The sequence below is a fragment of the Sus scrofa genome, chromosome 1 (genome assembly GCF_000003025.6).
Source record: "Sus scrofa isolate TJ Tabasco breed Duroc chromosome 1, Sscrofa11.1, whole genome shotgun sequence".
Lineage (NCBI taxonomy): Eukaryota > Metazoa > Chordata > Mammalia > Artiodactyla > Suidae > Sus > Sus scrofa.
In genome coordinates this window covers 76,746,187-76,764,314 of record NC_010443.5, presented here as the reverse complement: position 1 = coordinate 76,764,314, position 18,128 = coordinate 76,746,187, and the positions used below count along the sequence as shown (strand labels likewise).

General features: G+C 36.9%; 1 protein-coding gene across 7 annotated transcripts in view; it reads left to right on the top strand.

Annotated features, from left to right (window-relative positions):
• Positions 1 to 18,128, top strand: part of CDK19 (cyclin dependent kinase 19) — a 204,427-nt gene that overhangs the window by 29,162 nt on the left and 157,137 nt on the right. For 3 of the 7 annotated variants that reach the window (XM_021091165.1, XM_021091155.1, XM_021091139.1), the window contains exon 2: positions 14,028 to 14,089. The exons of the other annotated variants lie outside the window; for them this stretch is intronic. The gene's annotated coding sequence lies outside the window, so the exon portion shown is untranslated. The remainder of the gene's footprint in view (positions 1 to 14,027; positions 14,090 to 18,128) is intronic. 7 annotated transcript variants of the gene reach the window in all.

The window sequence follows — 18,128 nt, the reverse complement described above, 5'->3', positions numbered from 1 at the left end:
TGCCCGGAATTGAACATACGCCGTAGCAGCAACTGAGTGACAATGCTGGGTACATGACCTGCTGAGCCACAGAGAAACTCTGGGGATTTTCTATTTAACAATATATAATGGGTATTTTCCCAATTCACTAAATGTTCTTTTTCAGCAGTGGTTTCCCCTCTCTCTCTCTTTCTTTTTTTTGTCTTTTTAGGGCCTCACCCACGGCATATGGGGGTTCCCAGGCTAGGAGTCCAATCAGACCTGGAGCCTCCAGCCTATGTCACAGCCACAGCTACGCAGGATCCTTACCCACTGAGCAAAGCCAGGGATTGAACCCGTGTCCTCATGGATGCTAGTTGGGTTCGTTAACCGCTGAGCCACAACGGGAACTCCTGCAGTGGTTTTCTTTGAAAGAAAATCTATACCATTCCCATATGCAAACCACCCATCAATAATAACATCAATTATATGCAGTTATCCTTGAAGGTATGGGTTAAAAGTCTGCTTTCTGACCTTCTTTTACCAGAAAGTCACTGTTCTGTATTTTTAATGACTATATTTCACTATATGTATGTGCTATTATTTGTTTAACCAGTTACTTTGTTGATTGATACTGAGGTTGTGACTTTTTATTGTTATAAACAGCACTGTGATCAATAGATATTTAGTTAAAACTTTGTTTTTCTGAGAGAAGGAAATTTATAAAGTGAAAAATTTTAAATGGAAAGAGTACATAAGTCAAAATGTGCTTAACAGTATTTGTCTTTAAAATAGAGATCATGATTAGGAAACTTGAAAGTGAGCAGGAATTTCCTGGTATTACTATATTGATCTGCATAGAGTAGGTTTAAAGAACTATGTAATTTAATTCAACACAAAAAAATTTCTTTCCAGATGTACTTATAGGTAGTGATTAAAAACACAGCATGAGGAGTTCCCATTGTGGCTCAGCAGGTCACGAACTGGACTACTATCTATGAGATGCGAGTTTGATCACTGGCCTTGTTCACTCAGTTAAGCGTCATGTGTTGCTGTGAGCTGTGGTGTAGGTTGCAGATGCAGCTCTGATCCCGCGTTGTTGTGGCTGTGGCTGTGGCTGGCAGCTGCAGCTGCAATTTTACCCCTAGCCTGGATACTTCTATATGTTGTGGGTGCAGCCCTAAAAAGTAAAAAAAAACTAAAAAACAAAAAACAAAAAAACAAAAAACCCGCAAAAAACCCAAAACCAAAAAGCAGCATAAGCTTTTGGAACTTCATGAAATTGTGTATCTTGGTCAAATTGCTTGCCCTAAAAGAAGTCCAGAAATATTAAATACTTCCCTTAAGATCTCTTAGTATGTTTCAGTTTCTGATGTTATTGGTGTTCTATTCTAACTCCTACTCCAACATTCGTATCTTTAGTAAGATATCTAATATAAAAGTAATGAGAACTATTTGTGGAGTATTCATGATCATTAATGAAGAGACTGATGAAGGCAAATAATTATCAGTTGTCAGAATGCACTTTTCTGTAAACTTTCTAAGATATTGATAAATTTATTGATGTTATGCATTTTTTATCAATAAATATTTATTTAGATCCATCTTAGCAGAAGTTTCAGTCATGTTGTAGAATGTATTTACATCATGCTTGTAAATGACTAAAGAATATCATTAGTCATTGCTATGACTACCATATTTTATAATTTTGGGTAATTTGTCAGTCGATGGACATTTTGGTTGATTCCACTTTTTGACTATTGTAAATAATGCTGCTGTGAACATTTAATGTGTATATATATATATATATGTGTGTGTGTGTGTGTCTTTTTTGGGCTGCACCTGTGGCATATGGAAGTTCCCAGGCTAGGGGTCAAATTAGAGCTGCAGCTGTAGGCCTGCGCAACAGCTACAGCAACGTGGGATCCAAGCCACAGCAACGTGGGATCTAAGCCACAGCTCCCGGCAATGTCGGATCCTTTACCCACTGAGTGGGGCCTGGGATCAAACCCGCATCCGGCATCCTCATGATTACTAGTTGGGTTCATTACCTTGCAACGGGAGCTCCAACCACATGTTTTAAATTGTTGGGTATATACCTAAGAATGGAATTGCTAGATTGTATGTTAACTCTATATTTAACCTTTTGAGGAACTACTAAAGCAGCTGCACCATTTTACATTCCTTCATGCAATGTATGAGGATTCCAATTTCTTTATATGCTTGTTAGCATTTGATACTGTTTTTGATTTTAGCCATCTTACTGGGTATGAAGTGTTATTTCATGTGGTTTTGATTTGTATTTCCGTAATAACTAGTAGTATCAAGCATCTTTTCATGCTCAATTTTGGCTATTTGTGTATATTCTTTGGCCCATTTTTAAAATTGGATTGTCTTTTTATCCTTGGTTGTTGTTGAGTTGTAAGAGTTCTTTATATATTCTGGATGCTAGGCCCTTATCTGATTTATGATTTGCAAATATTTTCTTTCGTTTTGCGGATTGCCTTTTCACATTCTTGATGGTGTCCTTTGAAGCAGAAAATGTTTTAATTTTAATGATGTCTAGTTTATGTCTTTTATTTTGTTGCATTAGGAAACTCCTGTTTGCTCTAAGATTGCAAAGATTTACTTCTTTGTTTTCTTCCAAGAGTTTTGTAGTTTTAGGTCTTTTTTCCATTTTTTTTCTTTTATTGAAGTATAGTTGATTTACAATGTTGTGTTAATTTCTGCTATACAGTGAAGTAATTCAGTTATACTTAAGCACATATCCTTTCTTTTTCAGATTCTTTTCCCATATAGGTTATCAGAGAATATTGAGTAGAGTTCTTTGTGCTAGACAGCAGGTCCCAATTTTAGGTCTCATATTTAGGTCTGATAGTGTTTTTTTTTTTTTTTTTTTTAAAGTAAAGGGACATGTGATAAAGTTCCAGCCTTTTAGGATTTTTAGTAATTTGACTAAATTAAAAATACACAGTGAGAAAAGATAACTAAGTGAGGGAGTTCCTGCAGTGGCTCAGTGGGTTATGAACCCTACTAGTATCCATGAGGATGAGAGTTCGACCCCTGGCCTCTCTCAGTGGGTTAAGGATCCAGTGTTGCCCTGAGCTCTGGTGTAGGCTGGCAGCTGTAGCTCTGATTCGACACCTAGCCTGGGAGTGTCCACATGCCAAAGGTGTGGCCCTGAAAAGCAAAAAAAAAAAAAGAAAAAAAAAAAAGAAAAGAAAAGACACCTGCCTGTGGCTTAGCACTCAGCCAAAAGCAGCTGTTGCTCTGATTTCCATTATTGTTCCCTTTGTAAAGAAAGTGCATATGTGTGCTATAACTAGGATTAAAAAAAAAATAACTAAGTGAAAAAAATAATAAGCTCAGAGTTCTGGAGGTGTTTGGGCAAGATAAATTCTAAATGTGTAGAAAGTTTTTTATTTTTTTTAAATATATATACTTTGGGAAGAACTGGAAAGGATTAGAGTGTGAAAAAAAGAAATCTGTAAAAATGGAGAGTGATGTTTCCTTATGAGTTGTGAGGAATAAAGGAGATGATTCTTTTATGCTATAATAATATATGTATTAATCCTACCATTAATTTTTTTTTACTGCTGTTAATTTTTTAATGGGAAATTTTGATGATCGTTGGCTCTTCAATATCTCTATTTCTAGAGTGTCATGAAGTCCTTAACAAATTGTTTCAAACATATCAAAAATCCATATAGCTCCTATGATCACTATGTATTCACTCTCTACATCAGAAGTGAGTAAATTTTTTTTTCTGTAAAGGGCCAGATAGTTTCTATACTTCTCTAACAGGCCAGTAAATATTTTAGGCTTTGGAGGCCATGTGGTCTCTGTTAAAAGTACTCGATTCTGTAGTTGTAGAGAAAAAGCAGCTATAGATAACAGGTTAATGAATGGGCAGGGCAATGTTCCAGTAAAAGTTATTTACAAAAACAGGCTCAGCTGGATTTGGCTTGGACTATAGTTTACCATTCCTGGATCCAGGTTAGTGGTTAACAGATGCTTTCTCTATAAATGTGTGTATATGTATATGAAATATATATATATATATATTTTTTTTTTCTGAACCACTTGAAAGTAAGTTGCAATCGTCGTGGCACTATACCTTTTAATATTTTAGCATGCATCTCCTAAAAATAAACATGTTCTCGGAGTTCCCGTTGTGGCGCAGCGGAAATAAATCCGACTAGGAACCGTGAGGTTGTAGGTTCGATCCCTGGCCTCGCTCAGTGGGTTAAGGGTCTGGTGTTGCCATGAACTGTGGTGTAGGTCGCAGACATGGCTCAGGTCTTGGGTGGCTGTGGCTGTGACATAGGCTGGCAGCTGTAGTTCCGATCCGACCCCTAGCCTGGGAACCTCTGTATGCCATGAGTGCAGCCCTAAAAAGCAAAAAAACAAAAAAAAAAAACAAACAAAAAAAAATTCTCTTGTGTAACCATAATACCATAATTACAGCTAAGAACAATGTAATTTTGTTCTTTTTAATAGAATGGAGATTGTATAATATAGTACAGAAATTATGAAAATCCTTAGATTTGCTCCTCAGCCATTGCAGCCTATTGAACTCTTTGTCTTGGTCCCTCTTTATCTTTTTCTTTTTTCTTTTTTTCTTTTTTTTTTATTTTCCCACTGTACAGCAAGGGGATCAAGTTATCCTTACATGTATACATTACAATTACATTTTTTTCCCCCTCCCTTTGTTCTGTTGCAACATGAGTATCTAGACATAGTTCTCAATGCTACTCATCAGGATCTCCTTGTAAATCTATTCTAAGTTGTGTCCGATAAGCCCAAGCTCCCGATCCCTCCCACTCCCTCCCTCTCCCATCAGGCAGCCACAAGTCTTTTCTCCAAGTCCATGATTTTCTTTTCTGAGGAGATGTTCATTTGTGCTGGATATTAGATTCCAGTTATAAGTGATATCATACGGTATTTGTCTTTGTCTTTCTGGCTCATTTCTATCTTTTTCTTAATTTATTTCTTTAGGTAGAAATCTGTGTTGGGTAACCCTGTTTGCTGGTTTCATTTGGCCCAAGTACACAATCAGATGAAAGGAATATTTTAATTGTTTTTATGTGTTTGGTTTGTATTTTTAAAAATCTGGGTTTTGTTTCTGTATTTTATGTGATTTGAAAGAGAGAATTTTGTGTAATTTATAATCAGAAGACAAGACTTCATTAAGTTACATATAATCTCTGTAATTTTCATTTGGTTGTTTGTACTTGTTTACACCGAAGAAACTGAAGGAAGGTGAAACCAATAATGTGCTTTGAAAAAGTGGCTAGTTTTTGGATTTTCATGCTAAAAGAAGGAGGGAAAGTAATATAAATATTTGTGTTATTGTCAAATTTAACTTTATTGTGCTTTTATGTGACAAGAATTTATAACACTTCAGATAAAGCTGGACCACTCTGAGAAGTTGTGCTGCAAATTTATCCAGGTCCTTGCCCTACTTTTCTCTTCAGTCCCCTACCCAAATTTAGCACACTGCATTGTGCTGCTTCCCATATCATCTCTTAGGCTGTGGATGCAAAGGGCTGTCTACAGCAATTTCTGCCTGGCTGGAAGGAAAGAATTTAATGTGTTGGTACAACTGTGGGTCTGTAGGCTAGTTAGGAATAATGGGCTGCAAGATGGAATAAATAAGACTTCTTCTTAGATTAATGACATAACTATTAGTGGAGGCAGATTAATTATTAGGAACAGACTCAAGATTATTGTTACATCTCTGTATTCTATGAAGAAACAACAGCAAGTAATTCAGGATGGCTAGAATAAGTACATGGGATGGAGGTTGGAAATATATTTGAGAAGGCAGAGCCTGATCATTGTGTGCCTGCCTGGCTAAAGAATTCGGCCTTTAACCTGATAGAGAATTGGGGTAATAGATTCCAAATGGAGTAGATTCCAATAGTTTCCCAAATGGAAATAGTAAATTTTTTTTTCTGATTGTAAAAGGAGCACATGCTTGTTATAAAATGCACACGGGCAACACCAAAAAATGTTGACATTCTCTAGAGATAACCACTGCTAATAGTTGATTGTGTAACCTTGTAGAAAGGAATGTCATGATCGGTTTTGCAGCAGTGTGGAGGATGGAGAGGACAAGAGAGGCAGGAGAGTGGAACAGGAGACTCTTAGGGAGTTCCTGGTGAGAAATGAGGAGAACTTGTTCTTAGTGACAGCTATGGAGATGGGAGAGGGGCAGGGCTGGGGGAAGGTCACAGGCATTTAGGAGGTAGGTGAGATTCAGTGACCAGCTGGATGAGTGGGTGAAGGACACCCCAGAAAAGTGTCCGGGAAGGTCGCTGAGTGGAATGCCCAGAACCTGGGTCCAAATTGTGAGGTCATTGAGGTGGCGTAAAAGGAAAAAATAGCAGTTTTACCAACTGCATAATTCCAGAGTGGAAACTGTATCCTTTGTTCTAATTTTCTTCTGGTTTTTCCAGGCTGATTTAGAGAGGGAGTGTAAAAGTAAGAATTCAATTCTGTTTTGATAGATAAGAGCTGTTAAATCTATGTCCTTTTCTTTGCTAATTATGTTTCTCTCTTGAATTAGTTGAGGATAGCAAGTTCTTTTAAGGAGTTGCTTCTGTTTTGGTGTATAACTATAGCATTAGCTTTTATAGTTCACAAATTTCCTGTTAGAATCTTTAATTTTTTTATTATTTAAAAATTAAAAAATTTTTTTTTCATTTTTGGCCACCCTGCGGTATATGGAGTTCCCTGGCCAGGGATCAGATCTCTGAGTTGCAGTTGTGACCTATGCCATAGCTGCAGGCAACACCAGGTCCTTAACTCACTGTGCCAGGCTGGGGATCGAACCTGTGTCTCTGTGCTCCAGAGATGCTCCTGATCCCATTGTGCCACAGCAGGAATGCCAGAATCTTTAAATTTTTATTCTGAAGAATTGGGATCGGAGTGCAGTGCGAGAGGCACTTGGGCAAGTTGTTGGGAGAGATTCTTTGACCCTGAATCAAGCATTGTTTTGGTGTCTAGTAGTACCTTGCTTTCACCAGGTTCTGCTATGTTCCATTGAGAACAGGCCTATGGAATTCAGTGTGAAACCTCTTTTCTGTGTTGTATAAAAATATGCATAACAGTGCAGTGTTGGCATGGACTCTTGAGTTCTGGGACACAGTGAAGGATCCTCTCTCTCCAGGTAACTAAAAGATGATTGATTGGTAATGCCTGGAAGTTGTGGAACTAAGCATTTGTTCCTGGATGAGAAAGACTTAAGTTTCTGATGCCAAACTCTGCTTTCAGGTAGTATTAAACATGAACTTTCCTATGCTTAAAATTTTCTCAATTTAAAAATATCCCCAGGAGTTCCTGTCATGGTGTGGTGGAAATGAATCCAACTAGGAACCATGAGGGTGTGGGTTAGATCCCTGGCCTCGCTCAGTGGGTTAAGGATCTGGCGTTGCCATGAGCCGTGGTGTAGGTCACAGACATGGCTTGCATCCTGTGTTGCTGTGGCTGGCAGCTGTAGTGCCTATTGGACCCCTAGCCTGGGAATCTCCATATGCTGGGGGTGTGGCCCTAAAAAGCAAAAAAAAAAAAAAAAAAAAAAAAAAAAAAAAAAATCCCCATAGTAGGAAATTTGACGCTTTTTTTGTTGTTCATCTTTGCTGAACCATCCTCACTATTGGGACACTTTATTCTATCCACCTGAAATCCCCTGTGTCACCATTTCAGGAACTTCTTGTTTAGTTTTATCTATATCCTTTCATGAACCTCTAATAAAGAGTTTCCTTGATATATGCACTGTCATAATAATACATCTCCTTTGAGGTTTGATCTGGGTAAGGATTGTTGAAATACAATAGTCATAGCATTAACTTAATTTTTTTTCCCCTAGAATTACTTTCTTGTTTAGACTCTATTATTACTATTTTTACTATCCTTTTCATGGATGAAGTTACTCATCTGAGGTCTTACTCAAAATATTATGTAGTGAGAAATAGGCTTTCCCTCATGGTCATTGATTGGGATTGTGGAACAGATAAATAGAATTTAGGAGAGACATTGTCCTCCGTGGTGTATTCTCCTACTTAATACTGGTGAAAATTAAAGAAGAGTGTAATAAGAAAGATTTATTCTGAAGTTTTGCTCTTGGTTTTTATTTATGCTTTAAAGCTTATTTCAGAAAGTTTGAATTTTGTTCTATTGGTTGTGCTCTTTAAAGTCAGTTTATTCCTCGTCATTTAAAAAGTGGCTTCCTTGTAACCAGCTAAACTGTTGTGGATCATGATGAAGCATATGGAAGCTATGTAAATTGATGTGTTGTTCGCTAATAATTTTTTCTTGGCCTCCATGTTTTATGTTTATATCTAAAAATTTAAGAGCTAATGTAATGAACATCAGTTGTTAGAGGCAGACTTTTCTGAGCTCAGATCCTAGCTGTTTAACTTTCACAAATTATGAACTTCTTAGCCTTTAAAATGAGGTTAAGAACTATCTCACAAAATTTTTATGAGACTTAATTGAGATAATTAAATATAAAGAATCTGGTACAGTGCTGCACAGTGGGGTCTAAAAGACTCTGGCTCCTCCTTTCTTTGCTAAAAGCACATTGGAGCTCATAAAGAAAATGGAAAATTAAATCTCTTAAAAGTTTCATTTTCCCTTTAAAAATTAAAAAAAAAATGTAAATGCTGTCTCGTCTAAGCGTTGTCATCTCATGGAGATGAGGATAAATACACTTGTAATACCTTGGGGCTTTTTCAAAGAGCTCATTATTCTACATTTAACTGCCTAGTACAATGCTTGGCACATAAATGAGCCTTAATACATATTTGTTATAGGGATGCCTTGCAAAGACAGAAAATATTCTCTGTTGCTTTATTCTCTAGAATACCTCAAAAATTGTAGTGAAAAAAAAAAAGACCTATTTATCTACTTGGAATACTTGGTTTGTTTTGGAAGAGAAATGCTGTTTTATATTTAAGGAAATTAAGTATATTCAGTTGGCTTAAAATTCTGATTTCTTCTAATATATTCCTTTATGTCAGAATTTTTGTGTTTTGAAATGAAGGCAACAATGTGCTCTTAAATATTTGAGAACATGAAATTTCCGAAGTGTTTAAGAATGGCTCTTTTGGAGTTCCCCTGTGGCTCAGTGGGTTAAAGATCTGGCATTGTTATTTCATTGGTCTGATTTGCTGCTGTGGCTCAAGTTCCTTCCCTGGCCTGGGAACTTCCACATGCCATGGGCATGGCCAAAAGAAAAAGAAAAAAAGAGTGGCTGTTTCTCTGAACTTCACTATTTGACCCAGCATTTATTGAGCTTGTACTCTAGACTGTGCAAAGGGCAATGGAAAGCCAAAGATTACTGTGGTCTCTGTTCTCAAGGACTTTCACTTTAGTGACAAGGGCAGAGAAGAAAACCAAAATTACCTTTTAACTGGAAGGTACTATAGTATCTGTGTAGAAAAAGGTAATCACATAGGAAGATTGTCTGTTCATATTTGGTGCATAGATGTGCTGTCTGTGCCTGTGTATATGGTGGGTGCATCAGGAAAGCTTTTTGAAGAAGCTGAGACTTGAAGAATGGATGGCGAAAGGTTTAGCTGGAAAGTATTACAGATTGTTCAAAGGCAGGGTGGGTGAGAAGCCTACACGTGTTTTGTTTTGTTTTGTTTTGTTTGTAGAGTAAGAGAAAAGTTTTAATACACCATTTGTAGTTAATGATACAACAATATACTTAGAAATCTTTGGGATTTTGACAATGTAGATGGCACAGTTAATAAAACTGACCTAACTGCGTAGATGATATACCATATCTTGAGTGCAAAATACATATTTTCTCTTTCTTTTTAGCATCTCTTAACTTACATAGTTACAAAATTCTTTTTTTTCTTATAATGAAGACTTTTAAGATCTATTCCCTTAGCAACTTTCAAATATGCAATGCAGTATTATCAACTATAGTCACTATCCTACAAGTGGTTCTTTATGGCTGGAGTTTCAGGCTAAGGTAAGGCTGTAGAAATAACCACAGGCCAAAGAAGTTATGAAAGAGCCTATGTGGCAAGATAACGATTTTTACAATTATGATATGCATTTTAGAAAGATCATATAGCAGCATAAAAGTGAATTATTAATTAGATTCGGGTTTACTTAAAATACAAGGCAAGTGGTCTTAACAAGATAGAGGTATTTTCCTCACTAAAGCCCAGACTTTATGTGGTGGCTTTAGGATCTGAGTTCACAGGGTCTCAAGTTCCTTCTTTCTGCTTTACTGTCCTTTGGCATAGCTTATGTTACCACATGGTCCAAAGTGACTGCAGGAGTGCCATTCATCATGTCCAGGTTACAGACACACACCCAACTAAGTCAGTCCCCTTTACGTAGCTTTCCTAGAAGCTCCATCCAGTCACTTCTATTTCTAGCTCATTCACCAGTCCTAGCAGCAAGAAAGGCTAGAAAGTGGACACTCTTAACTAGATGCATGGTGCCCAGAATAAAACCAGGGTCTATTACTAAGGAAGAAAGGGAGAATGGGCAGATGGTAGGTAGGCAGTATGTCTGCCTCAAAGGGGATTGAGAATGGTAGTAAGGAGACCAATTTAGTACTACAGCTAAGGGGTAGTATATGTAATCTCTTACAAAAGAGATTTGATTGAAAGTCTTAACATACAAGAATATAACTCATTAGTAACTGAGTAGGGAAGCTGTTCTGCTGGGAAACGTAGAGGATTTAAAGTATTATTTTGATACCATACTCTAAGTTCTTAGAGCAAAAATTGTTTTAATTATTTTAACCTTTGAGTTAAAATTTTTTTCCAATTAAAGTTTTAGTAAAATTGGGTATTTCAGTACTAAGGAGGATTAACATTGGTAAGAATGATATTGATAGTAATTACTTAAAAAATGTACATAGTATACTTTTTGCAGCCATATAACAATATACATTAAAAAGGAATTTACAATAGTTTTCATGGGAGATGAAATAGCAGATAATTTTCTTTTTGTCTTTTATTCCTTCCATTTTGGATGTTATACACTTAGCACTTACTAATTTAAAAAAAATTTTGGTAACATATATACACATAAAATGAAATTTGCCATTTTAATCATTTTAAGTGTACAGTTTAGTGATATTGAATACATTAATATTTTTGTGCTGTCCTTTTCTGCCACCTATCCACAGAACTCTTCACGTTGTAAAACAGATCCTGTACCTATTAAAGGATAACTCCCCATATTCCCCCTTCACCCAGCCCCTGGGAACCACCATCCTACTTTTTATCATAATACTCTCAGGGTTAATCTGTGTCATAGTATGCACAGGCATTTTCTTTTTCAAGGCTGAATAATCTTCCATTGTGCACATAGAGCACTTTTTGTTTATTCATTCATCCATCGATGGAGACTTGGGTGGCTTCCACCTTTTGGCTATTATGAGTGATGCTGCTATCAGCATGAGTGTACACCTATTTCTTTGAGAATCCCTGCTTTTAACTCTTCTATGACCAGAAGTGGAATGGCTGGATAATATAGTAATTCTATTTTTAATTTTTTGAAGAACTACTGTACTGTTTTCTATAGCAACTGTACCATTTTACATACTCACCAACAGTACACGGGAGTTCCAGTTTCCCCACCTTCTTGCCAACCCTTGTTTTACTCCTTTAACAATTTTTTTGATAGTAACCATCCTAATGGGTATGTGGCACTATCTCATTGTGCTGAATTTTTTTTGAAGGTTTAAGAATGTTTGAGTTATGCAGTCACACAGCACAAATTTTCATAAGTGGAAATAGAATCAATCTTGTTACTCTAACACCAGGATTATTTGAATGTTATTTGGGTATATATTCTTTAGTCTTTTTTAGGTCTTTTTTTTGTTTAAAATTTTTTTTTATTTTTTCTTTTGGTTTATATTATGAAGATTTCTCTTTTTGAATATATTTTATACAAAAGTTATTTCAATTTTAATTTTTATAATTGTTTGACTCCTTACATATAGATCAGTGTTTGGTTTATGTGTTTTTGTTTTGTTTTGTTTTTGTTTTTTTTGTCTTTTGTCTTTTTTAGGGCCACACCTGCAGCATGTGGAGGTTCCCAGGCTAGGGGTCTAATCAGAGCTGTTGCTGCTGGCCTATGCCAGAGCCAGAGCAATGCCAGATCCAAGCTGCGTCTTCGACCTACACCACAGCTCATGGCAATGCCGGATCCTCAACCCACTGAGCGAGGCCAGGCAACCTCATGGTTCTTAGTTGGATTCATTTCCACTGCACCACCATGGGAACTCCAGTTTATGTGATTTTTAATTCCACAGACTGGCTGATACAGTGACTAAGAGTGTGGCTCTAGAAGTAGACAGGCTGGGTTTGAGGTACAGGTTTGCTACTTCAGGCTGTGTGCGTTTAGGCAAGTTTTCTTTAAGCTCCCTGTGTCTGACTTTCTTCATCTGTAACGTGAGTTTATTACAGGGCCTATCTCAGAGTTGCGAAAACCAAATGAGTTAGTACCTGTAGAGCTTTAGAATGGTGTCTGGCACATCATACATCCTATAAAAGCTTTTGATGCATTATTGTTTCATTAGGTGGGATCTTGTCTCTTTGGTTTTTAAAAATGTATGTGATATGCAGGTAGTTACTATATCTCAGATTTTTGGCTTAAAATGCCACAAGCACTGCCTTAGAGGAGGATGCAGTTTATAAGGTTGTTGGGAATTAAGAGAAGGTCTATCTGAGGCACATAGTGCTGGGCAAATTCCTAAATTAGTAATATGATATAACCATCTCTTGGGGACTCTGACCTGCTGGCTGCCATTTAGCTGTGTCAACTATTCTAGGCTCTTTTGGCCAGCTCAGCCTTTTTGCTTTGCTTCTTTGGGTTTCTTTCCCTACACAGGTCCCCAAATTTCTTGGCTTGGCACTCTACATTTCCTCTATTTCTTAGTTAACAACTTTGATTAAGTTGTTAATTTATGTCAAGTACACTGATTTAAATTTTTGCAAAATGTAGCATGCTGTGATTATTAATACCACATTTCACTTGATATTCGGTATACATCTGAGAGATGGTGAAGTCCTCCTTGAACAGATCTGGCTGTATGAGAGATTAATGTCATAAAGCAATTAAGTGATTTAGTTGGAACTTGAATTCATGCCCCCTGACTTCAGGGCCTGTGTTTCTTTGTTGACATATTGTCATGTTTTGAGACAATGCTTTGTCCCTTCTTTCCTGATTTTGTGATGATATTTTTAAAAGAATTTCTTGATATTGCAAAAAGATAACATGCCACCCTCTTTTAAACTTAATAACTAGTAAATTTTACATGTTCCCTTTTCTCATATACCAGCTGGATTTTGTAGTCTTTAAGCCCTATCATCAGTAAAGAATGAAATGAAATCTGAGCTCTAAATATTTTACCTGATTAAATTCTTAATTTTTTTATGTGAATGTTTTCAGAAAAGCGATCTATGTTTCATGCTTGTATTTATTTTGTACTGTTGGAACAAGGTAGATTTCCCCCATACTGCCTAGCATATGTAGTATCTGGCTCATTTCAACATTGCTGTCAGACTTGAATTAAATCTTGGCACTAGAATATCTTTATAGTTCTACTTTTCCTTTACCCGTCTGTCTTTGTCCTCTTCCAGGTCTGTTTCTAATTGTTTTTCTCGCATATTCCCAACAGTCTCCAGTCCTAAGAAAGAATGTACCCTGAGCTGTAGAGTCTATTACACTTCATTTTGTGAAGTATATTTTTCTTATGTATTCCTTATATATGTATTGGCTCTCTCACATAATTTTTACAATTTAACTGTTATTAGTATTTCTGGTAGTGTAAATCACCTCTGTTGATGAGAATATAAATTAGTTAAGGCTTAACTTGTGTTTTTTCAGTATAACTAGCCATGTAATATACAATGAACTCTGAGTATTATCAATATATTGTTGGTTTACTCATCGTCAAATCTAAAATCCGATTTCCTTGGCAGATAAAGACTTGTGATAGGCATTTGGCATTTTATGTTTTGGGCAGTGTAACTTTAAATCTACATAAACTTCTCTGCCTTTTGCCTCTGCTGTGTTCATAGATTCCAGGAGGGCTTCGTGTATGGACCTCAGGCGTTGGAGGTAGCAGACTTTTCAGCAGAAGGTAAAGCAGAGTGTTGCCTTCTGGTGTCATTGTGTGTGTGTGCTGGGGTGGGTATGTGACAGGTGAGAGCTTTTCACAAATGTCATCACAAAATAATTTATAATGATGCATTCCACAAGATGTAAAACCAAGCTAATACTTGAATAATTTTATTCAGCATTACTAAACCCCATTAAAAAATAGAAAACTCTAAGTATAACTGAAGACTAAATTTCATTCTCTCTGCTGTTAACTAAAGAGTAAGGGTGAAAGGAAAAGAGCGTTAGTGTGATGTATAGTATGTGCTATCTAACTTTCTCAGACCTAGTTTCACTATGATTTCTTCCTGGGAAGTTGGCCAAGTCATTATTCACACGTTGTATTCTTCCTTGCTGCTCCTTCTACTGAAAGATTGCTTCACAGTAAAGAGGCAGCCTAGTCCATGACTCATGACTGGAGGATAGACATTCTTGCTCTGGGTCCCATGTGCCAAAAATGTTAGTTTCCAATATGCTAATTACTTCTCTCTTCAGAACCTGTTAATATGCTGTTCTCTCAAGTTAGCTCTTGTTTCAGGAGAGAAACAAACACATCCCACACGTTTGTAAAATATGTTCTTATAGAGACCTTCTTAATGAGTTATTTTTAAGAAAATAATATGATATACTTTTCCTGGGTAGTGCTTCTTTGATTAAAAAAAATACATTGCCATTTATTTGTTAGATATTATAGATATTACTTTCTATGAATTTTCGAAGCCATTTATGAGCTTTATTCAGATGATACTTGAGGGTTTTTTTTTTTTAAAGACCTATACCAGCTAATAATGTTGTATTCTTAGACATAAAGTTAATAACATGGGTAGTTTTTCAATAGATTCTGAATGGGAATTAGGGGAATGGTTTTTTAATATCTTCTGGAAATTATATTTTTATTGATATCAAGTAAGTGGCTGCACATTATACTGTATATTAAGGATGTAATGTTCTATAAAGTTAGGGTACTATATATTTATTTCTACTCTGTGCCCTACGCAGGATCACCCCATTTTATAATCAATTACGTTTCACTATTTCTTTCACTTTCTTCCTATTCAGAAGAGCTGCTTTTCTTAACTAGGAGAGTTTCAGGGCTGTTTATTGAGGTTAGCTTCAATTTTACCTTTATTTATTTATTTATTTTTGGCTGCCTCTGTGGCCTGCAGAAGTTCCCAGTCCAGGGACTGAACCAGCCCCACAGCTGTAACCAGAGCCACAGCAGTGACAACGCTGGATCCTTAACCTGCTGAGCGTTGAGGGAATGCCGCAGTTTTACCTCTTAATCTCTTTCTTCTTTCTTTTGCTCTTTTCACTGGCTATTTGGAGGATATTTTTCTATTTACCAAGGATAGATTGGAAGTAATTTCTTTTCCTTTTTTTTTTTTTAATGGCCACATCTGTGGCATGTGGAAGCTCCTGGGCCAGGGTTTGAATCAGAGCTGCAGCTGTGGCAACACTGTATCCTTTAACCCATTGTGCTGGGCCAGGGATAAAACCTGTGCCTCTGCAGCCACCTGAGATGCTATAGTCAGATTTTTAACCCACTGTGCCACAGCAGGAACTCCTGGAAGTAATTTCTTGAAGGCCTTCTCATACTTACTTTTTAGGTTAGTTGGCAATTTTCACCACTGTCGAATTATGCAACCTTATATTTGTTTAGCTAATCTGTCTGTGGTGTATTTTATTACCAATTTGAGAATCTCAACAGATTTTCACTAGCATAAAAGATGTAAAGTACTGCTCATATGAGGGCAAAGGAAGACTCTCTTCTCCAGGTCTTCATTCCCCTGACTTCTCTAAAAAGATGTGATAAAATGGGTGGTTATAAACGTAGTTTTTAAAAAATGATTGACTTTATTTTTTAGGTTTACGTTCCAGGTCTTGGGATGGGCCCCCAAGTTGTGGTCCTTGGCTTCACCCAGGAAAGAATTCAAGCGTGAGCTGTAGTAAAGTGAAAGTTTATTTAGAGAGATACACATTCTATAGGCTGAATGCAGACCTCAGAAACCCGGAGCACCCTTGGTTTGTGTGGTGGTTAGTTTTTATGGGCTGGGTAATTTCATACACTAACAGGTGGGAGGAGTATTCTAACTCTCGTGGAAAAAGGGTGGGGGTCTCTAAGAATTGCATCATGGCCCACTTTTTGGCCTTTTGTAGTCAGCCTTGGAACTATCTTAGCACCTGTGAGCTTGTCATTTACCATGCTAATGTATTACAATGAGTGTCCAATGAGGCTTTAAGGTCTACTGGAAGTTGAGTCTTCTTCCATCTTGGGCCTATTGATTCCAAGCAGTATTTTTCTTGCCCTTAATGGATGTGTCATTGTTTCAATAATTGTGCCCTGCTTCCCCCCTCCCCCCACCCCCCCACCCCGCCCCAATCTCATCTGTGCTCCGTCCATTTATCTCTGGCTCCCTTCCTTTGAGCCTCTGGCAAACACTAATCTTTTTTTATCTATATGGTTTTCTCTTTCCAGAATGTCCTAGCTGTAATCATATAAGATGTAGCATTTTCAGTTTAGCTTCTTATACTTAGTAATAAACATTTCAGCTTCTAACATGCCTTTTCATGGCTTGATAGTACATTTCTTTTTAGTGCTGAGTAACATTGCATTGTCTGGATATACCACAGTTAATCTATCCTTTCACCTACTGAAAGACATCTTGGTTGTTTCCAAGTTTTGGCAATTATGAATAAAGTTTCTATAAACATTCATGTGCAGATTTTTGTGTGTACATAAACTTTCAATTCATTTTGGTAAATATGAAGGAGTGCAATTGCTGGATCATATGATAAGAGTATGTTTAGTTTTATAAGAAACTGCCAAATTGTCTTCCAATGTGATTATATTATTTTTGCATTCCCAGAAGCCATGAATGAGCTTTCCTTTTGTTCCAAATCCTTGTCAGCATTAGTGTTGTCAACATTCTGGCTTTTAGCCTTTCCGGTAGGTGTGTAGTGGTAGCTCATTGTTATTATAATTTGCAACTCTCTAATGTCATGTAATATTCAGCATCTTTTCATATATTTGTCATCTGAATATCTTCTTTGTTGAGATCTCTGTCCAGATTTTTTGGCCCATTTTAACTTTTTATTATTTTTTATTTTCATATATAATGCAAGTTTCTTTTCTTTTCTTTTTGGCTGCACCCGTGGTATGCAGAAGTTTCTTGGCCAGGGATCAAACCTGCACCATAGCAGTGACTTGAGCTGCTGTAGTGACAAAGCTGGATCCTTAACCTACTGCATCACAAGGGAACTCCATGCCCATTTTAAAATTGGCTCATTTGTTCTCTTGTTGAGTTTGTAATAATGTTAAATTGTTTATTTTGGATAACAGTCCTTTAACAGATACATGTTTTGCAAATATTTTCTCCCAATCTGCAGCTTATCTTTTTAGTCTTTTAAAAGTGTCTTTTGCAGAGCCAAAGTCGTCTAATTTACCTATTTTTTTAAAAATGGATTGTACTTTAATATTGTATCTAGAATTCATCTTGAACCCAATGTCATCTAGATCTTCTCCCATGCTATCTTCTAGGAGTTTCATAGTTTTGCATTTTACATTTAGTTCTGTGTTCCATTTTGAATTAATTTTTGTAAAGGGTGTAAGGTCCATGTCTAGATTAAGTTTTTTACACGTGGATGTCCAATTTGTTCTAGCATCATATGTTGAAAGACTTTTTCTCTAGTTCTTTGCTTCTTTGTCAAAGATCTTCTAACTGTGTTTATGTGGTTTTATTTCTGGGCTCTCTGTTCTGTTTCATTGATATATTTGCCTATTCTTTTATTTATTTATTTATTTTTTGTCTTTTTGCTATTTCTTTGGGCCACTCCCGCGGCATATGGAGGTTCCCAGGCTAGGGGTCCAATCAGAGCTGTAGCCCCTGGCCTACGCCAGGGCCACAGCAACGCCGGATCCGAGCCGCGTCTGCAACCTACACCACAGCTCACGGCAACGCTGGATCATTAACCCACTGAGCAAGGGCAGGGACGGAACCCGCAACCTCATGGTTCCTAGTCGG